This window comes from Mandrillus leucophaeus, unplaced genomic scaffold, assembly GCF_000951045.1.
Source record: "Mandrillus leucophaeus isolate KB7577 unplaced genomic scaffold, Mleu.le_1.0 Scaffold476, whole genome shotgun sequence".
NCBI lineage: Eukaryota > Metazoa > Chordata > Mammalia > Primates > Cercopithecidae > Mandrillus > Mandrillus leucophaeus.
This window is the reverse complement of record NW_012105098.1, coordinates 745,815-768,891: the sequence shown is the minus strand read 5'-3', so window position 1 is coordinate 768,891 and position 23,077 is coordinate 745,815. Positions and strand designations below refer to the sequence as shown.

Below are 23,077 nucleotides of genomic sequence, written 5' to 3'. Positions count from 1 at the left end.
CCAAGGCATTTTTCCTGAATTCCTAGACTTAATGCTTTCTGTTTCCATTAACGATACTTAATACATTTCCTTCTTCAAATAAAATGGATTTCTTTTGTGATAACACTACATGACGGTCAGGCTAGAATGATCCTTTGCTGAAGCCACTTTATGAATCGTACCTATTTGTGAGATTGTAACCCAATGAGTTCCATGCCATTGTTTTGTCTCTGAATTGAGAAGAATCCCAAGGAAGGGCAAATGTCACACTTAAACGCTATGGAAAGAGAAGAAAAGGAAGGACTGGAAAAGAAAACAAAGGAGGAGATTCATTTTTCCATAGTAGATAACTACTTGAATTATTTTTAATTATTGTGGTTAAATCTACCAGGAAAAGGCCAGGTGTGGTGGCTCATACCTGTAATCCCAGCACTTTGGGAGGTCGACGTGGGCAGACCACCTGAAGTCAGGGGTTCGACATCAGCCTGGCCAATATGGTGAAACTCCATCTCTACTAAAAATACAAAAACAATTAGCCGGGTATGGTGGCAGGCACCTCTAATCCTAGCTACTTGGGAGGCTGAGGCAGGAGAATCACTTGAACCTGGGAGGTGGAGATTGCAGTGAGCTGAGATTGCACCATTGCACTCCAACCTGGGGAACAAGAATGGAACTCTGTCTTGAAAAATAAATAAATAAATAAAGTTACCAGGAACACATTTTCTAATTGTGTATTACGTTTCTCCCTACAACTATTGTGAGTAATCTGCACTTTTATTTCTCTTTTGGCCCATAAGTTTTACATCAATCCTATTTTGCTATTTACTGAATAAAGGGAATTGAAAAAAAAGGCATTTATCATTTCAAGTTGGCCCTACAATGCCAGTTGTAAAAACTCAGGCCCAAGTGAAGATTGAGGTCAGGATAAGCCAGGCTAACAGATCTTTCTAGGTTTTACTTTGCATCTCATTCATTCATTCATTTATTCATTTAACTGATACTTATTGATTACTGAGGATGTGCCAGGACTGTACTGGGTGCCGCAATAGTAGTGGATGAAACAGTAAGGTCCCTATTCTCATGGAGTATGACTATTGGAAGGGTGAGGGGAGAATGACAAGTGTGAGTAAACAGTAAATCATTGAACAAATATTTGGATTATATAACTTTAAGCAGTGAATGGGGCTGTAGGAAAAATTGAATGGGTAATTGGGTGGAGGGACTGGAGGATAGGTAGGTACCGTTTCAGATATAATGATCAGGGAAGATTTCTCTAAGGAGGTAGAATTAGAGCTGAGAAAGAGATCTAAGGGATGTATTCCAAAAACAGGGATAGGAAATACCACTACCCTCAGATAAGAATAAGTTAATTCTGCCCAATGGCGATGAGGGGTCCAGTGCGTAAGGCACAGAGAATTGAAGGACAGGGGAACTTGGTGAGGTTTTGGGGTTTGGTGGGGTCTATGTGCCACAGAAAGCTGATTTTGTTTGTATGACAGTGGGAAGCCATTAGAGGCTTCGAAGCACATGAATCAACATATTCTTATTTACAAAGGCCATTCTGGGGACAAGAGTGAAAGAAGGAAAATAAATTAAGAGACTTTCCAAGATGTGAGAGACATTGGTGGTTTGAGTTGTAACATTAGAAACAGAGAGAGTCATAACATTAGAAACAGGGAGAAGTTAGAGGATTCCAAATACAAAGTTGAGCTGCTAGTAGTTGCTGTTGTATTGATGTTGGGATGAGGAAAGAGATGAATCCAGGATGGTTTCCGGGTTTGGGATCTGAACAAATGGGAAGGTTATGCTGCCACTTACTGAGGAGGGGAAGGCTTATTAGCAGACTAGCCAGTTTGATGTGTATTTGTGTGTACTGTGGGCAAGTATTTAAAGGTCACCTCTTTCCCCTTTTGTGTCCTTAGTGCTTTGTAGTGACTCAGGAAGTTAGAGTGTGTACTTTTTTCAGATTATCTTTCATGAGCTTCATACTCTGAACTTCATTGACGTTGATTTCCACTGCAAGATAACTTTTGAAATACCAAATAGGAGCATCATTCTTTTCCCTGAAAAAATACTTATGTATGTGAAGATTACACCAATGGCCAGTTCTCAGTAAATCATGTGTTCATAGTTGTGGTTCCATATAAAGTGATGGGTTTCTGTGGAAACAGACATCTTCATCTTGCTTCATCTGCTGTGTAATCATTAACTCATGCAGATAACAGGACTGTCTGGGGTCATGGGCTGTGGGACAGAATGAAGCTCCGTTTTCTACAATGGGGAGAAAATCCCAAGAATCAGTATTTTCATACACGAAATTAACCAGCAAAAGTGTTCAAGAACTTAATCCTTTTCCAGTGAATGATTAATAATTGTTTTGTTCTTGTTTTCTCTTATTTTGTAGTCAAAAGCTCATGTGTACTGCAGGGTCTTACAACACTCTCTGTCTTTAAATTTAAAGCAGCAATAAGAAGACATGTTCTGTAACCAGATCCAAATGTTCTGGTCCCTGCTTTGATTTGGCAAACAAGTAAATGAGCAAGAAGAACAGCAAAACAAACTTGACAAAATGGGTCATTTAGTTTGGAAAGGGGTTTATTGTAGAATGCCTTTAAATAATAACATCAAAAGATTTAAACTGTAATATCATAAACAATTTTATGGAGACACATTTATTTCATCTAACATTGACCTTCTGTACTATGTTGAATCTAAATTCTTAAGTTAATGCATAAAGTAGCATGGGGATTTTTACTTCATTTTCCAAGAAAGCACATATAATTTTTCATTTCATTTTCCTCAATGAATCAAATCTTTGTCACTTTATGTTATAATGTGAGCACTTCTAGTAATTTTTCATTTTTACCTGAGGTTTCTTTTTTACCCACTGCTACGTTCATTTCTCAGGTCAGCAATAATTTTGGGATAAACTCATAAATAGTTATTCTTTGAATGGTGAAAATAAAATGTGTTTTATTCATGAGTAAGTATAGTGTTTACTTGTTGCTGATATTGTATTTTGGTTGAAATACATATTTTCTTTTTACTATTATCTATTTTAAATAATTCAGGAAATACAGTATGACAGATTTTAATCAGTAAAGCTTAGCATTGCTTGAGGGTTTTTTTCCTCTTTTCAAGATAGTGTATGTGAAAGCATACATCAATAATAATAAAAGTTGAATTCAGATGAAAATGCTTTGAAAATGGTCAATATATGCAAATGTAAGGTATTTTTATTACTGTTGTTGTTATTCTTTGTCATTATTAAGGCATACTAGATAATGATGTTAGCTTGGTTTATAATTCAAGCATTAGATAATAAAGACAAGGTATGGTTAATTCTGCATTGGAGACTCATATTAACATTTTTGATAAGTCTATTTTAGTCATTTCATAGAGGGCTTTGCTGGAATTGTCTTGCTTCAAATACTTGTTTTCAGTACTCTTACATTCTTGGAATACTTGCATTTAGATTTTTGATAAGAGGCAGTATATGGTATGGTAGTTAAGAATGTAGTCTATACATATAGTGTCAAACTACCTGCATTCAAATACCACCCAAGCCACTTATTATCTGCAAGAGCTTGGACAAGTCATATAGCCATTTTATACCTGTGTTTCCTTATCTGTGAAATGACAATAATAATAGCATTCAGTTTTGATGATCAAATGTACTAATTTCCCAGATGTAAAACATTAGAAGAATACCTGGCATATATTAAAAAAATAAATGTCAGCAATGATTACTTCTTACACAAGCCTGGTAAAAATTCAAGTTTACTGATTATTAAATTTCACTGGTTCCATTTGGGGTCTTCTTCATTATGTTCAGAGATCAGCAATGCCCTGAGTTTTTTTTTTTTTTTTTTGGGAGGGGGGTCATATTTGCCTGATTATATCTCATCAAATAGAAACACTAAAATACATAATTCAAAACAGAAATTTGATCTTCAAAAGGGAAAGACAAAGTGGAATCTCAAATTTGCTGTACTGAAGGGCCTGGCTCAGTGCCTGACACACGGTAGGTGCTTTGCAGACCTAGGTGCACCCATGGATTATCTCTGCCCAGGATTCTGACCCATAAAAGGAAGGGCATTCTTTCCACATTCTTGCTAAATCTGTGTAGCATTCTTATCTTAAATGTAGCCTTTAACCTTAGGAGATTCAAGAAACTTTGAAACTATAGTATTATGACTGAAATATTAAGCTTTTTAAAAACATATACTTTAGTTCATTTAGCTGTCTAATATTTTCTCTGTTCTTAAATTTGCAACCTTTTAAAACGTATGATTTTAAATTACATAGTGGATTATTCAGGTACTCATCTAACATTTAAAATGTAAACAGTGCAAATTTTTCTAAAAGGCAAGAAGCAGGGGATTATCATTTGTGAAAGGAAGTAGAAATATGGTCTTTTTATTCTTGCTTGCCTAGATTTTGCAGTTTTAATCAAATTGGCATTTAAAAATACTGGGCTCTATCTGTTAAGAACTGTATGTTGTTTACAGAGATTTTTAGGTGCAAATTATCTAGCCAGATGTTTAAGCACCAAAGGGAAACAAGTTAAATACAATTAACCTAGTCTTCATTTATCAAGTAGTTAATTCTCAGAGGTAGGCCACAAAATCAGTCTTTTGATCCCAATAATATATATAGGTGTAACTATTTAGATAACATAAAATAAAAGTTACAAAGCCTTGTTTTGAAACTCTTTAAGCTTGGCCAAATTACAGAACATTTTATTCATTATAGGTGGCTTCCCAAATTTTGGTTACTGATTGCCTTTGTGATTGCCTTTAGGACAATTGTAGACTTTGTGGATATTGGAACCAGATATAATATTGCACTGTAATTTCTCACCAGGTAAATCACATAATTATTATGGGAATATGAAAATATCTGAGAACAGGGACAGGGTGGGGGTGTGTGGGATACATACACATATGCACACAGTATAAAATAAGATGGCAAAAGGTTGTATCATTTCAGTTGCTCAACTGCAGCTCAATTCAACTCTTGCATAGTCTCCTGTAACATTGTGTTAGTGTGGAATTTAGGTACATTTTAATATGTTTCATATGCTATGAGGTGGGAGCTCCCTAAAATAATAGTCTTAGGATCTATAAAGTTCTTAAAACTCATCTAATTATGGTGAATTTTAAAATATTTTGCATAATTTTTTAAATTCTAAAAGTATTATCAAATTACAGAAGGTTTGGGTTTGGGAAACAAAGGGAGGAAAAAAGTCAGCTACTACTTAATAAAAATCATTTGTACCTGACTCTATATCTAAATCTATATCTATATGTATATCTATCTATATGCCATTGTACTTTCAGATTTGTACTTTATTTCTTCTATGCACCTACAGTGAAGTTTTAAATATTCTAGGCTCTATGTATAAAGGTTCTGAGTTCTTCAGTATTCCTGAGGAGGAGCTTAAAAATATTTTGATTTTTGTAAGTCTCATTAGAGACCTGGGAAGTCATTCGGAAATATTAATTTTGAGCCAAATTTCTAATAGAGTATTAAAAACAGGGGTGTAGTGGAAATTGTATTAAATAAGAATCAGGAGTTTATGTTCAAGTCCCACTTCTGACAACATGAGTTCTATCAGTTGAAGTATGTTTGCGATATATGAATGTATATGAGAAATACACATATACAGTTAAGAGAATAAGCAATGATTCATACGCATTCCCCAGAAACATGCTCTATGCTTAAAAAAGATTTATGGACTTGTTTTCTTGGGCTTGCATTTCCCTGTGAGAGGGTATTTTATGGTGGGCCGGAAGATGCTTCTGTTTCTCTTGGTTAACGTGTATGGGGAGCAACAGAAGGTAACAGGAATGATTGACAGGGGGACAAGGAGACTTTGGGAAGTGTGGATGAGAGCAGTGCGGAGGAAAAAAGAAGGGTAAGGATCCAGTTATTTGTTTGACATCTATTTGCAACTTTATTAACTATGGAGATAAAAAGAGAGGTGGATATTAAGGAGACAAAACACAGTGGAGATTTTAACTACCCCCAGTGTTTTCCTCTGGCTCACTGACTTTCAGTTATCCTCTTTCTTTGCTTATTGTTACTTGTTTTTGGATATGAAAGAGAGTATCCTAAAATAACTTGTATACAATTAATGATCTTAGTGGAATGACAGGAGTTTTGAGAAAGAACAAAGAGCATTCCATTTGTATTATAGAACAATTAAATAAAAATCCACCTACAGCCATAAGTTGCCAATTTTTAAATATATATCATTTACTGATCTAGCTTATTTTTACCTCATCTACCTAAACTCATCATTATTCTAAGTCTCCCTTAATAAACAAAGTAAGATTTCTTTCTTACTCTAACATTTGAGTAAGAATCAAAATGTCAGAGGTTATTGTTGTTGTTGTTATTTCCACCATGGTGTGACCTCCGATTTTCAAATAAAATATTTATATAAATTTTACTCAACACAAATTAGCTTACTTTTCATGCTGTCTCCAGAAGTGAGGAAGTAGAGTAGTTAAGAGTCATAAATTCAGAGCCTGAGTTTTGGGGTTTGGTCTAACTTCACACCTAACTAACTATGTGACCTTGAGCAAATTACTTCAGTCTTCTGCCCCTTCATTTCTTAGTCTATAAAATGATGATAATTATAGTAATTTTCTCATAATGCTGTTATGAGGATTATATTAGTTAACTTGGGCTAAGTGCTTAAAATGGTACTTAGAACACATAGCTCTTCATGTTTCAGTGGTTCTCCACATTGGTGACGCATTAGAATCACCTGGGGAGTTGGTGCTCATCTCACCCATTAAATCAGAATCTTTGGGGTGGGGCCCAGTACTGAGAGTTATTAAAATTGCTCAGGTGATTCCAGTGAGCAGCCAGCATTGGGAACGATGACTGTAAATGGTTGTAATTATCCTGCTGACTAAATTATAAACTTCCTGAGGGCAGGGAGTCCATTACTTCTTTTTCTACATCCTCCCTAGTACAGCTAGCACAGTGCTTTATTTGTAACTAATGCTCATTAAAGACTATCAATGAAAAAAAACATGCTGATGATATTTTAGATGTGTAAAGACCTTGCAGAACCACTGAGGTGCTAATTTTAAGCATTAATTATTCATTCCCTCATTTATTCATTTATGTGTGCTACACACTTTGGACTCTTGATGCTAAACACTGCAGGCATATATGATTTGAAAATGCAATACCTGTTCCAAAAGTTTGTAATTTAGTATGAATAAATGCATACTTGACTTTAATAGAAGGGAAACTAACCACGTATAAGTGCTGTATTACAATTTGGGTTCCCTTGGAGGCTGACTCTAAGATGGAGCATGCAGAGTGTTTGTTTGGAAGTATTCTTGAGAATAATACCGCTGTGTGTGCTGAGGAAAGGGAAGGCTATGGAAGGAGCATAATTGGGCAGGGAAAGAAGTTAGGTTTTGATGCATTCCAAGTGAAGTTTTCAGCTAACCCCACAGGAGCTCTGGGGCTGGGGTGACTCTTCAGAGTCTTCAGTTGGGCTGAAGGGGGCCAGGTTTTTATTCCTGCATATTGATCAGTGCTTGGATACAGCTGTCGCTGGAAGTAGTGACCTTGGATGAGGCGTGTTTCTTTAGCAGAAGCAATTCCTAGATACAACTGACAGCTCAGGGTGTCCTCTGGCAGTTCTCCCCCAGATAGGGGAATATGTCCTTCATTCCTAAAGGGGGATTCGAGTGGAGTGTCACAGCACCTATCACATGCAACAAGAGATAAACGAACAAAAACAATTATCCTGGCTCAAAGAAGAGAGATCACATTTATTTTGATGGGGAGGATAAGAGTTAGGGTGAATTGGGAATTACTTTTTCAAATGGATGCCATTACAATTTGATATTTAAGGATAGGTGAGATTTCAAGAGACTGAAATGAGGTGCAGGGTGTTCCAGGTATAGGAAACAATAGAGGTAATGTTGGGGAGGTATGAAGTACAGATTTGTGGAGAAGCCCACCGGTCTAGAAACTCAGGCTAAGCAGCTTAGGCATAATTTGGTTGACTTTCAGGAGCAGGGAAGAATATGTGCCAGTGTATATTAGAAAGATTAACCTGATAGCAATATGGAGACATAGGTGGGGCAAAGCTTGGGATCAGGCAGATTAGGTAACAAGCCGATGAAAGAAACTATGCTAAGAATCAATGCAAGAAGAAAATGCATGAGATAGACAGGAAAGCAGAGAACTGCAAAGAGCTAGGTGGATGCAGGAGGCAGTGTAGATGTACATGGGACAGGTATGAAAGCAGACTAAATGTTTCTGTGTATGTAAGGTGGTGTGAGTGGTCAGTCACCAGGAGATAACTGCAGTGAAGAGAGGCACAGTGATAGAGAAGAGAGCCAGAAAGGGCAGTGACTTTGATTCATTATCAGCAAAGGAAGAGACAAGTGTGACCAAGGTTTTTATAGAGCATTGAGTGTGCATGAAGGTAGATTACTCAGGTTTATTTGAATCCTGTATTTTTGTATTACTATCTGGGGCTTTCTTGGCAGTGTCACAGCATTTTGTCATGGCCATATAAACAGCACGTCAGTGGTCTGAACCCAGTCATGTTGGAGCACTGTGCTAGATGGTACTAGGCAAAGCTATGAAATAACTAATATTTGTTCTAAAAATGCTAGTCATCAGTGTTTTCACTTTCTAGCCATCTCTTCCAGGCCTTTAGAATACTCATCCCCCTTCTATCTTCCTTCTTCCCTGCCAAAAATGGTCACTTACACCACAATGATGGTTTCTCCAATTATATGTCCTCTATTCTTGAAGTATCTGTAGTCATAGGATTCAATTCAAATTCTCTTTTTTTTTCATTGTTTTTTTTTAAAATTATTTTTTATTATTATTATACTTTAAGTTCTAGGGTACATGTGCATAACGTGCAGGTTTGTTACATATGTATACTTGTGCCATGTTGCTGTGCTGCACCCATCAATTCGTCAGCACCCATCAACTCGTCATTTATATCAGGTATAACTCCCAATGCAATCCCTCCCCCCTCCCCCCTCCCCATGATAGGCCCCGGTGTGTGATGTTCCCCTTCCCGAGTCCAAGTGATCTCATTGTTCAGTTCCCACCTATGAGTGAGAACATGCGGTGTTTGGTTTTCTGTTCTTGTGATAGTTTGCTAAGAATGATGGTTTCCAGCTGCATCCATGTCCCTACAAAGGACACAAACTCATCCTTTTTTATGGCTGCATAGTATTCCATGGTATATATGTGCCACATTTTCTTAATCCAGTCTGTCACTGATGGACATTTGGGTTGATTCCAATTCTTTGCTATTGTGAATAGTGCCGCAATAAACATACGTGTGCATGTGTCTTTATAGCAGCATGATTTATAATCCTTTGGGTATATACCCAGTAATGGGATGGCTGGGTCATCAGAGAAATGCAAATCAAAACCACGATGAGATACCATCTCACACCAGTTAGAATGGCGATCATTAAAAAGTCAGGAAACAACAGGTGCTGGAGAAGATGTGGAGAAATAGGAACACTTTTACACTGTTGGTGGGATTGTAAACTAGTTCAACCATTATGGAAAACAGTATGGCGATTCCTCAAGGATCTAGAACTAGATGTACCATATGACCCAGCCATCCCAAATTCTCTTTAAATGAATTTTGGTGAATAATATTATTTTGAGCAAGTGGGCTTCTGAGTCCCTGGAAATGATGTTAAGTGTAAGGTCACCCTCAGTAATTGAATTTTGAGGGCCAGTATTTTCAGGATTTGAACAAAGTGGAAAATTAAGTGATATTTGCAGCGTCTTAACCTTGGAAGGAGGTCCTGGAATGATATAAATACTGCCTTCTAGGGGACTCAGCTGTGGAACATTGTATGCCTTAATATTGTTATAATTTCTTTTTTCTCCTGTCTCTCACAAAAATGAGATGAATGAACTGAACATCCCATAATTTTTCATTATGAAAGAACTTTTCATACTTCATCTTAATGTCTAGGGTGTTTCATTTAAGAACAGCTTAAATGAGCCCTATTTCAAAATAAGCTGTCCCATAATACCATTAGTTCCCAGCTAGTCACTTTGTGAGGTCACAGAACTGTGTACAATCTCTCTTTTGATTCTAAAACCTTGGGAGAAAGTAATTGAGGTATAGACACTTGAGAGTCTCAATTTTATTGCTTTGCAAAGAAATTTCAATTTAGAGTTTATCTAGGTTACAATCCCCAAATATTTCTCAAGGAGGATAAATCAAATTTGTTGGAAACTTCCTAGTCATATATCATTCAGTCCTATTACCTGAACTGCCTTGTTTGACATCGTCAGTTGCAGCACTCTCTCGGCTATGATTAGAACTCAACCTTGGTTTGGGTGACAACCCACTCTTCTTGCTTGTTTCTCTCTTTCTCGCTTTTAACTCTCAGATTCAACACAGTTCTTTGAAATGATTTATGTTTCATCCTAAGTCATTAGTGTGTGCTTCCAAGTGGCCAATCTTTCCTCCTTTGTTGGTTAATGTTTATAGGAAACCTCTTGGAGTAATGACTCACTGTGATACTTCATCACTTGCCTGCCTCCAGTATCAGTGATGAGCTTACATTTGAGACTTTACCCTTCTCTGTGTCTTTAAAACATATTCTGCTGTCTCAGTGGTGAATATGATTCTATGCCTGATCTACGGGTAAACACAAACCATTCTATATGTAGTAGGAAAGATAGATGTGTGCCACTCTCCTCTGTTTTTCTGCAATAAATGTTCTTTTATCTGCAGACTAGGAAACCATATACAAAACTTCTCTAGGTTGCTTCACAGATGCTTATTCATCATTAGAGTATTAGAAATCAAATGAAAGGGTAATATATAACTACTTTTAAGAACTAGTTCTCCTTTTAAAAGAACTAGCTCACTCAAGTACTTCTATTTTTTAATGCTACTTTCCTTACTCAGTAAGAGTCAAGATACTATGAGACTCTGCCAAATTTGAATTCTGCTTGTTACCGAAACTCTGAGCCCTTATAGATGATGTTAGAGAGCACCGTTTCCAAATTCCTTCAGGCAAAGCCTCACAATCATGAAAGAGGGGAGAGGAATGCTTTGGTGGTTATTTGTGCAGGTGATAATTTGTACAGAACTAGACTTCAGAGTCTTGGAACTGAAGGGAGTAACAAAGGAAGGTTTCTTCAATCTCTCTTCTTTTAGGGAAAGAAGGATGTCATCCTGACTAAAGTCATAAAGCAGCTAGCAACCTGAGTAACTGAATGATTTAACCAAAGCTCACTTTAATGGTCTGCGGTCCACACCTGCCCTCCAATCCCCATGATTTTTTTTTCTTTTCATCAGTGTATCCCAAGCACCTAAAATAATGCCTGGTACTCAGAAGGCCCTATCCGCTCATTTACTGAATGGATGAATTGATGAGCAGAGCTAAGGGAAAAAGGAATTCAAAGTAGCAGTTGCCTTCCTCTTAAGACAGTGTTTTTTCCACCACCTAATAATACCTTACCTCTTTTGTTTGTGTGTTTTGAAAGGCAGCATAGTAGAATGGTCAAGTACAGATGGTTTGGAAAAGAACTGCCTGTGTTCAAATTTCTGCTGTGTAATCTTCAACAAAGTACCCACCTCTCAATTCTCCTGTGTTAGAGATAATTATAGAAAAATGTCTCTTAGGATTGCTGTGAGGATTACCCGGGTTAACTTGTGAAAAGTAGTTAAAATGATACCTAGTATATTGTTGCCACTCAATCTGTGTTAGCTGCTATATTGGGAATGGGCAGTCAGTGGCATGTGGTATAACTCACAGGGTTCCTCCCTGGAGGTGAATCTGGAACTTGACAAGCTCCTCTGAAACAAAGTGGCATCATGGGGCTTCAGCATGGGGTGCTGAAGACTTGCACCATGCAGCTCTTCTCACATGTCACAGTGAGTCCCAGATTTCTGCAACCACAGAAATTTGAGAGAAACTTTGCTGAAAGTTTGAAACCAGTGTGAATATATTCATATGGTAAATAACAGAGCCTCTGAAAAGGAGACAATGAGATACCCAAGAAATTCTAGGGGCTTTAGTGCCACCCAAATGGAATGTCTTTATTGGCTCAGCTGCTCATTAGCTGCCTGTCCTGGTAAAACTATTCAAATCCTTGGAACCTTAGTTTTCTCACTTGTAAATTTAATTTAAAAAATACTTCTTGTATAAAATATGAAATAATAGGTACATGTAAAGTGCTAAGTGTATCATAGAGATGTAATAAATGATAAGCCCTTAAAATAATGATCATAGCCATAAAAATCCAAGGGATTGGAAAAAAGCAATGCACATTACTATGTAAAGATATCATTATTTCATTTGCTTGCTTCTTCAGAAAGTAACAAGGTGGTTTCTAGGTGATCAGTGCCATGCAATTATTTTTGTCTCAGGAGCCTTTGTTCTTGAATTTTTTATCCGTGAACTCTGTTAAAATTATACCATGACTCTAGAGTCATCTCTGATTCCAAAACCTCCCTCTAACTAGGCTGCTTGCAGGAGACTTTGGTGTTTTTCTTCAGTAGAAGAAGAAAGAAAGAGCAAGAAAAGGAAGGAAGGGAGGGAGCAAGGGAGGGAAGGAAGGAGGGGGGAGGAAGGAAGGAGGAAAGGAGGGAAGGAAGGAAGGAAGGGGAGGGGAAGGGAGGGGAAGAAGGAAAGGAGGGAGGGAGGGAGGGAAGGGGAGGGGAGAGTGGAGGGAAAGAAGGAAGGAGGGAGGGGAGGAAGGAAGGAGGAAACGAGGGAAAGAGGGAAGGAAGGAAGGAAGAAAGGAGGGAAGAAAGGAAGGAAAGAAGGGAGGGATGGAGGGGAAGGGAGAGAAAAGAAAAAAAGGAGTATAGAGATAACTAGGCATAATGGACATCAAGGCCAATTTTGTCACCCATTTGCACTCCTATTTTCCCCTTCCTTTTAGGAGCTTATTGATAATGAGGTTTTTCATCTGACTTTCGTGAGTGAAATATGGCTGTTATCAGTCCACACTACCTTGTAAGATGACTGGCCAGCTTAGTCTGCAATAACAAACAACTGCAGAATCTCAGAGCTTAAATCAACAACAAAAGGTTGTTTCTTGTTCGTGCTATGATTCCACTATTGATTAAATAAGAGCTTTATGCTGCTTCATGCTTATTCAGCCAATAGAACCTCCACCGTTTGAAATGTTGCTAGTGGCCATCATGGGTGAGGGAAGATAGCAAATTATGATCTGGCTTTTAACACATATCTTTGTCTAAAAGTCTATGTGGCCCTAACATTTGTCACTTTGAGACAGGAAGTAGGCTGGAAGAGGAATGTGTCAAATATTTGGTGACCAGAAAGGTGAGTAGTCATTATTTGGGATTCCCATCTATTCTGGTTCTCCTCTTCCCTATACATGGTAGAATTGCACTTTGATGCCCATTTGAATTCGCTATTGGCCAGTGAAGTGTGAGTAAGGATGAAGTGCCACTTCTATGTTGAAGCTTCAAAATCTAGCATGCAATTTGGAATATTCTTTCCTCCTGTCCAAGTGACCCATATGTTTATGGCTCTGTCAGTCTGGGTTTTTGAGTGAAGACAAAGTGGAGCAGATTGCTCCCACCAACCTAAGATGGATGCGTACTATGAGCAAGAAATAATAGATTTGTATTATGTCATTGAGATTTGAATGTTCTTTGGTCTGGAACATAATCCTAGGTTATTCTAACCAATTCTGATAGGGAACATATTAGGATAAATTTCCAAAATTTAAAAAAAAAAAGCTTTCTTTTGTTTATCTAGATTTATATGTCCTCAAATTTAATGAGCCCAGAGGCGATTTTTCACTATCATAGGGAGAAAACATTTATGTAGGCTCCTTTGATTGGTTCACTTGATTAGTGGTAGGGGTGCTGGTGTTAGTGAGAAGTCATATTTGGGAACAAGGAGCAGTCTATATTAATTATAGCTGCAGGATGTGGTAGGGCTATCAACTTCTTTTCTGCTAGACAGAAAACATAATTTAGGGATCCATCACAAATACATTTCTCCTAATGACAGAATAGCGGAGAGCACATGATTTTCAGACACACTGGCTTTCCTTTTTACTTTTTATTTAATTTAAATGAGTTTATTATATACTTACATATTTCAAAGGGCAGATTCTTAATTTCTTAGCTTTTGTTTTATAGAAATCAATGAAGAAAGGAGGGTATTACTAACAAGTGGGAGAACAGTAGGTTTGTATTCCAAGCAGATGATTTGTGGACCTCAAAGATTTCACATTCTCTATCAGTCCTGAAAATTAGACAGAGTTATGAAATCAAGTACAGATCCTACTACTGATTCATTATGTGACCTTGGGCAAGGCACTTAATCACTTTAGATCTTAGTTTCCTCATTTTAAAAATGAGGATAATAATACTGGCATAAGTCATAGGGATGTTGTGTGGATAAACTAATTAATGATTGTAAAATGCTTTGAAAGTGCAAAGCGTTGTATAATTGTTAGGTGCTGTTATTAAGAAGTATTATTAGTGTGTTGTGTTTCATTCTTATTAGAGCTTCTCTCTGCTTTGAAGTCAGCCTCCACGTGGACTGTGGGGTTGAGATAAGTTTACAGATGTGCTGCTCAAGTGCCTTTTTTGCCTGGAGAAAATACTCAGTAGCTAGGGTAATCATCATTATGAAGAGGATCTCTTCAAGATAAAAAAGATAGGAAATGATCTCCTTTTTAAAAAATGGAAATTGCTCTAACTTTAAAAGTATCAATCAATTCTTTAAAACCTCATACAGCCCTATGTTTCAGGAAAGTCTAACATCATGCAAAATTTGAAACTTCAGGAATTTTCTGCTCAGCATAACATGGGAAATGTTGTTGCTAAGATAACTTTAAATCAGCTGAACCAGCTCTTTCTAATTTTCCCACAGTGTTTGCTTCAAGGATGAAAACAAGTGAGGTATCCTCCAGAGGAGAGAAATTCTGATCTGTGGCTGTGTTTTGCATTTACAAAAAGTTAAAACCCCAACCCAAATTAATTTTTACTTGTTTTGTCGATTCTCTGTTGGGAAATGTGTTTCTAGGTACATAAAAACAAGCTATTTTTTTGAAGGTCAAGTATATACCATGTTTATACATGACTACCTGGTGCAGCTAAGCAATATTGACTTTGATACAAAAAGACCACAGTCAGGCCTTGGGAGGATTTCTCATTAGTTGTGTGAGTTTTAACAAAATAATTTAACATTTGCCTCAGTTTCCATATATAGGAATGTGTGTAAAATAATTCCTGCTTACCTAATAGGCTCTGGAAGAGTTCAAAGAAGGTAAAATCCTTGGAAAATATTTTATAAATACAATGAGATAATTATATTGTATTACATTATTTTATTTAAGATTTTCATCATTTTTAATGTATTCTTGAGTTAACAAGCCTCTATATTTCCACTGGATAATAAAGATATTAGAAACTCAAATAATTTTCTCGAAATAATCTCCATACATGCCTTTAGTTTTATATCCCATGACGTGAAGAGAAAGAAGTCCATATGCACTTTCTCAGAAGTCTGTTAAGTAGGTCAAGGGGTGTCTGAGATGTGAGTGGGCAGCTTTGGTCATTTGCTTTTCTATGATCGCACACCTTTTAAAAAAATGCTGTGCACAGTCATATACATGTACAGCATTACATTTTAAAATCACCAGGACCTGGGAACATAGGATAGATTTGTTTGCTATGCAAATGAATAAAACTTGTACCAAAGAAATCTAATGTTTAAGTCCAAGACACAAAAGAATTTTTAGAGTTTGAGCTTATTGTACTATCATAGGGAATAAAAACTTCCAGAAACTTCTGAGGGGCCAGAAGTTTTCAGAGTCTAGCTTTCTAGGATCCAAGGACTAAAGTACTTAGGTCTACCCTTGAGGCACCATTATTTTCTACCAAACATTTCACTTCTTGTGATCACCTAAGTCTTTGCAAGAAGAACAAATCTCACAATCCATTTATTTACTCTCCTAAAAATATTGACCACATGAAATGACAACCAATATACCAGAGTTGTTTATCCCCTCAGAGGTGCCAGAGAAGAGGTAATGGCAGAGTTTGTAAGGTTTGCCTCCTAATTTTTGTCTTATTGGCATATTTTCTATGGTAGATGCCCTGGTGGGCACCCAGATCTCCCTTTCAGAACTGAGGCACTATTTCCTCACCTACTGGAAGTGTTGTCTGCTGATGACTCACAGCTAAGTCCCTCTGCTGGACTTGACTGCTGGTGAAGGAAGCTGCCCTCTCCAAGGTAATGCCTGCCTCCCAGGGGCTAGTTCATATCCAGTGACTCAACAACATAGATAGTACAAAGCCACAACCCCTTGTCTTGATGGGGAAAACTCCCAAAGACTGTCTTAATGCTAAAGCTCTCCGTAAGTTTGGCTGAGACCTGTGTTACAACTGAATCACAGTTTATTTATTTTTTTTTTCTCAATCAACCTCGAACCCATCAAGCTAATATCTATGGTCAATTTCCAACATAACATGACCAAGAATATACTGGGACAGCTATGGGAAGGAAGCTCAAAGAGCCATATGTTCTCCAGGAATTGGAAGCATATATGTTGGACTGGATCCAGAGGGTGCTGGTTCAAAGTGGTTGGAACAGAAAGTTGAATAAGGGAGAATTTATGAACATGGGATGACTTGCTCATGATACAGAATTTATACCCTGGCAAGGACTTTGGGAGATGGTGTTAACATATTGCTAAAATGATTATTGAAAGCTTGGTAAAAATGATGACCAATTCTATAAGAAATAGAAATGCCAGAATTTTACTGTAGCAGACAGTGGATGAACTAATCAAAAGGCTCAGAGAAATTGTCTTGGTATACAGAGGGCTGAAAAACTAACTGGTCATATTCTAGAGGACCTGGAGCCAGACAGATAATAAAAATATTAGTGAGAGGAGCATTATCATCCCTGAAAAGCCACTGGTAGCCATCCTCTGTTGTCCAAGGTTCACTGAAAAGATGCTGTTACAGAACTGGACTCTCTAATGGCAAAGGAAATGGTGATGAGCATAAGTCTGACCCCGGCAAAAAACAGATAAATTCTAGTGAATGAAAGAAGGCTGTCACAAACTCAACCAGGCTTCAAGTACATGGTTGGCAGCCATTGATCTGGCAAATCCATTTCTTCTCATCTTATCAGGGAGGAGGAACAGAAGCCATTTACATTCACTTGAATTAGATAACAATACAAACTTACAGTCTTGTCCTAGGGCTATGTTTTCTGTCTTGGACTCTTAAGGAACCTGGACTGTCTGAACATTCTACTGAATATCACATTGGTCTGTTATTTGACGACATAATGTTTATCAGACTTATCTGCAGTAAGTGGCAAGTCTTGGTAAGGCATGTGTAGAGAATGGAGACAATGAATATCAGTTGTGACCTTGAGACCACCTGCCTTGGGAGCTATAGTTTGTCCCACTAACTTTCCTCTTGTAAATTTCTACAGGAAAAGAGATAATCTAGAATCCTCGAGGACCTGCTCCCAGAGAGTGAGAATTTACTAACTTATTATATGAACTAAGTGGATCTGAGTGACCTGAGGGGTGAACTAAAATGGGTGCTGCATGTACCACGTAGATATCCCCTTCAGAAATGAGACATCCAAACCCTCAGTTGCTAGTAAGTGCTGCCTGATGATGATTCAAAACTAATTCTCTCAATGGGAATTGGCCTCTGCTGAAAGTAGCTGTCTCACCAAGGCCGTGGTTCCTCCCTGACAGTAACCTGTGTCTTATGACTGGGCGATGTAGGAGCACAGAAGCCCAACCCTACTGCCTTGATGAGAGCCCATTGTGAAGGGTCATCTCAGGTTCAGAGGTCCCATTCGGATCAACTGAGGTCTGTGTTGTAAGTGCCTTGTAGTTCACCTTCTCCTTCAGTTCAGTCCCCTTTCTCTCACTACCTTACAGGGATTGTTCCTGGGGATACTCCTCAATAAACTTCCTGCATAACAAATCTCTGCCTCAGAGCCTGTTTGGATGGGAGGAAAACTTAGAACTTTGTCCCCAATATCAAAATACAATTTAATTTAAAAACATTTCAGTAACGTTAATATGTTTTCTGAATTAGTGCACCCAAAAACATTTCCAAGCACCCCCTTTGTGTGTCTTGATTCTTACAATCTATGTCCTTTATTCATTCTATTTATTGAACAGTTAAAGAGTGCTTCTCATATCTGAGGCAGTGTGCCAGGCATTCTGGATTCAATGGCAAAAAATGCAAGACTCCTGACCTTAAGGATCTGATGGACAAAAGGGAAAAGCAGCTAAATCAATAGACAATTAAAATACACTGTAATTAATAGAACATAATGTGGGGATGCAGACATGGGATAACTAATTTAGCTTGTTGAGCAGAGCAACACAGAGAAGAATGTGTAAGGTTTCCCAAAAGCACTATCTGACCTGAACCTTTAAGATAAGTAGAAAATATGTAGATAAAGAATGAAATATGTTCAAAGAGTGGGAAACAGTGTGAGGTAAAAAGAACAGGTTTAGAGAAAAGAAAACACTTCTTTAGGATCAGATCAAGGGGTGTGGCAGATATTAGTGTGGGGTGCAGAGAGCTGTTGGCATCCGTGGAGTAACTTCAGGCAGGGGAGTGATATAGTCAGCTTTTCATTTTGGATTTATTACTCTAATCTAGTGGATGTAGAGAGAATGGATTAGAGAGGAGACCAGTTAGGAGTTCCTTGCTGCAATCTGGCTAAGAAATGATGGCTGGAAATCATGTAGTGGCAGAGGACATGAAGAAAATAAAATAATGGAATCCTGATATTTGAAGGAATTTGAATTAATAAATGTGGATGATGGACTGGATTTGGAAATGTAGAGTGGTTGAAGATACCTTGTTTGGATTAGGAGGTAGAAATGCCATTCTCTGAAATATATGGTGAGGGTGAAGGTAATGGTGGTAAGTGTGTTTGTACGTAGGGAGAGTATTGCAGAAAGGCTGAGATATGACTTTTAATTTTCTATTTCTAGTTCAGACATTTTGAGATGTCCTAAGACAATTGGCTATGTGGATAGGGAGATCTGGTTTAGGGACCATATCATACAGACAGTAGAAGCCGTGGATGATCTCATTCCAGGAGCAGATATACAGTGGGAAGAGAATGAAGCCGAAGACAATTCCAGCTCCAAAGATAGTGACAAGAACTGTTCATGTTCACCATCCTCTGTAGGAATCTTGAATTAGAGGATATTATTTAGTGTGGTCTCTTACCCAAGATAAATAATCTAAGTTTCCGTAATCTTTCCTCGTTGATCTAATTGTGAATTTCTTTGGAACTTTGGTGATGTTTTCTATGTTCTCATTTAGCTCTCAGGACCAGAATTAGACACATTGTATTTATTATTATCTTTGACAAAAGTAGCACTAAAAAAGCCTTCCTAAGATGCCATATGCATCACGGCTATAGGAAAATAGGCATACCACTTGTCACTTCCCTCAAACAGGTGCTCCCAAAGGCAAGTCCTACATGTCCTAGAGGACTTGTGTGTGTGTGTGTGCATGTGTGTGTGTGTGTGTGTGTTTATTTTTAAGTGCTGTTTTTGAACCAATGTAACATGATAGAACATGTATTAGGATGTAATTGGTTCCAGGTCAGTTAAGTAAGAAATGCATTTAATTCTTTCTTACCCCTTGAAGAATATTTCTACTTCTCCATTAAATAAATCAGATTTTAAACAAAAATGGAAAAATCCCTCAAATGTAATTCAAAATACAACACAGAATCTCTTGATTTGTGAGAATTAGCTATTGTACTTCTTTTTTTGAAAATAACCCTTTAAACATTAAAATCAACAGATGACAGCTTTAGTAATCTGAGACAATTTCATGAGTTGCAATATTTACTTATTTGGGAGGATGTTGAATGCTTTTAAAAATTCTTTGTACCTGAAGTGAATAATAAATGTGTAGAGTATTTCAGTTGCATGTAATGATTGTGAAGCTGTAGGAAAGGCGGCTTTCCCAAGTCCTGAGTGACTGATTTCATCTTTTCTTCCCTGACTCCTTCTCTCCAACTTTTCTAATGGTATAACATCTGCACAGATGCGGGGAAGGACTACACTACAAAATGTACTGTCAATGAGCTTTGGAGACTGGGTGTTCTCTCTCTAGCCAAGCCCTTTTTCTATCATAAAGAACCCAGTCTCTTTTTATTTCCTGGTCAATCTTAATTTTTCTAATTTTCAACTCAAAAATACTGAGATTTATCTCCATTTCTCTGTCTTAAAGAGAAATATACACAGAACTATCAGAGCATTAGCTAACTCATATCCTATTATGTGCTAAGTTCTATCTATCTATCTATCTATCTATCTATCTATCTATCTATCTATCTATCCATCCATCCGTCCCGTTTCAAGATTCATGATAACCCCATGAATTGGTACTATTATTATCTTCTCTTGATAGATAAGAAAACAGAGGCAAGGGAAAGCTAAGTAACTTGTCTGAGATTTCCTGGCTGTAAAGTGGCATGACAAGGCTTAGCGTCTCCACAGTTTGGCTTTTGAGCCAACCCTCTTAACCACCCTGTTACCTTGCCTTTCAACAGTGTGAGCTTGTAAAACAACAGGCAGGAGCAATTTGATGTGCTACAGAATGCAATTGGGGGATTTGGGTAAGAACAGAGAAAAAGCAAGCGAAATTCTTCATAGGCAGCCAAGAATAAAAGAGCCTAAGAACATCTACACCAATTTCTGTAATTTAGACTGTAAGAGAAGTAGGAAAAGCATTTTGTTTTTCTGCTTAAACTTGTTGCGCAGTAGAGGAAGATAATTTTAACTAAACTTGTTTGAGGCTTTAAGAAGTAGGCCTCAGAGACTCAAAAATCAAAGTGAAGTGAAGTAAAATTAGCAATTGTTTTCTAAAAATTCATGTAACTCTTAGCAATGATTTAGGCTTTCCAAACAACATAAATTATATATGCAGATTACTTCTAATTATAATGCCTTTCCTTCTAGATTATTGAACTCTTACACAATGGGATTTTAATTGATTCTCACCAGCCTGCATGCCTAGTGTTTGATTAAAAATATGCCCATTGTCAAGAAAATAAATTCATTCAGGCATTTATAAGCATTTGTAGAAGATAAGTGAACAAAATTTAAATTAAAAAAATATAGTTATCTACATTTGAAAGAGTTACTTATTATTTAATCCCTTTTGAAATATGCTTAGAATATCATTTCAAGGAGATGATCTATAGATCTTTCGTTGAATCTAGCCCTTTTAAACACTTTCCCTGATGTATAGATTTTTGGTTTCTTTGTTTTTTAGTTTTGTTTTTGTTTTTGTTTTTTACATTTTGCCACTTAACAAGAATGTAATTCACTTACAGAATTATTTTTGTGTGTCTGTAACAGCTGTGATTTTTCCACCTTACTAAGCAGTTTGGAATTAGTAGTACATTTCTATTTGTCTTATTTTTTAAATTTTTACTATTTTTTAAAAGAATATATGGGATTGTTAAATGAAATTTACAAAAGTTCATTGCTTTGGACCGAGTTCCAGCACTAGGCCCAACAGATCAGACAAAACCAGAATGGAATCCCTGTGCCACATAATCAAACTGAACTTTGAAACAAGCCAGTTTTTCAAAAGACAGGAGATTTACAGCAACCAATCAGAAGGGGCCCAATTTACCTGAGCTGGCATGATAAGGAAGTCCTCTCTGTTTTAATTCTGTAAGGAAAGTAACTTTGAAACAACCAATTCTCTTTCGTTCACTGTTTCTGCTTTTTCTTATCCCTTTTCTGCCTATAAAAGCCATACTCCTGCTCAGTTCATTAGAACACTCATTCTGTTTTCTGGAATGAGATGTTGCCCGACTTTAGAATTCAATAAAAGCCTATTAGGTCTTTAAATTTAAGAAAAACAGGGCCAGGTGCGGTGGCTCACACCTGTAATCCCAGCACTTTGGGAGGCCGAGGTGGGCAGATCACGAGGTCGCGAGATCCAGACCATCCTGGCTAACACGGTGAAACCCCATCTCTACTAAAAATACAAACAAAAAGATTAGCCAGACGTGATGGCAGGCGCCCGTAGTCTCAGCTACTCAGGAGGCTGAGGCAGGAGAATGGCGTGAACCTGGGAGCGGAGGTTGCAGTGAGCCGAGATCGCGCCACTGCACTGCAGCCTAGGGGACAGAGCGAGACTCCATCTCAAAAAAAAAAAAAAAAAAAAAAATTATATCTTTAAATTTGTTGTAATTTTATCTTTTGACAGAATCTTTTTGAAGTTGCATGCCATTGACAATCTTTGCTGTGTTGTTGTAACTTCAGCACATATGCTACTGCGATGAGCATGCCAGTTGGAGTCTTAGACAATAGCCATCTGAATAAGCAAAAATTTCAGTTGTTTTAAAAAATAAGTGTGGTATTCATTTTGTATTTTATTAAAATAACATTTGAATTTTCAAACTAGCTATTCCCTGAGATTCAGAGGTCTTTTTGCATGCTTTTTTTTTTTTAAGGTGAAGTAATTTGGCTATAAAGAATATTGATTATATTAGTCTAAGGAGACTTAGGAGAGAAAATAAGCTTACTGTAGTGTGAATGATGATGCTTCTCTTTCCATTAAGGGTGGACATTCTAAATATGACTGCATAAGGAATAATTCTGGCAAAAATCAGTTCTTCATTTTCTCTTAAGATATTTAGAATTTAATTTAAATATTATATGTCAAGGTTAAAAGTTAGAAACATGTAATGAAATATTTAAGAACTTACAATATGAAAACCTGTTTTCTTTATGGAACTCTTTGGTTATATGATTGGATAGGTAAAAACAAATTTGTAAAATATGGTAGATACAGGAAATTGTCAATATATTTGTAATTCATGCAGCAAACATAATATTTAAGAAGTATGTTATTCTATTTTCTTAAGTAAATAATGATAAGGGTTCTTTTCTCCACCGAGCCCCTTTCCTACATTTGTGGTTTTTATTTTTGCTGTTTTTATATTATTATTGATAGTATCTCAATACCGACTTGCTATTGTTAATTTGTGATATTCCTTATTTAGTCCAGAAAGTGGAAGGTAGTAGG

At 37.1% G+C, this 23,077-nt stretch overlaps 1 protein-coding gene and 1 long non-coding RNA gene across 2 annotated transcripts in view; both read left to right on the top strand.

Moving 5' to 3' along the window:
• The window catches only part of LOC105550314 (O-acetyl-ADP-ribose deacetylase MACROD2-like), a 1,021,967-nt gene that overhangs the window by 724,369 nt on the left and 274,521 nt on the right, over positions 1-23,077 (top strand). The gene's annotated exons all lie outside the window — the stretch shown is intronic.
• Positions 15,005-19,277, top strand: LOC105550313. The gene is made up of 4 exons (XR_001007687.1): positions 15,005-15,175; positions 16,110-16,250; positions 17,466-17,508; positions 19,008-19,277. It is a non-coding gene; the product is annotated as an uncharacterized LOC105550313 (long non-coding RNA).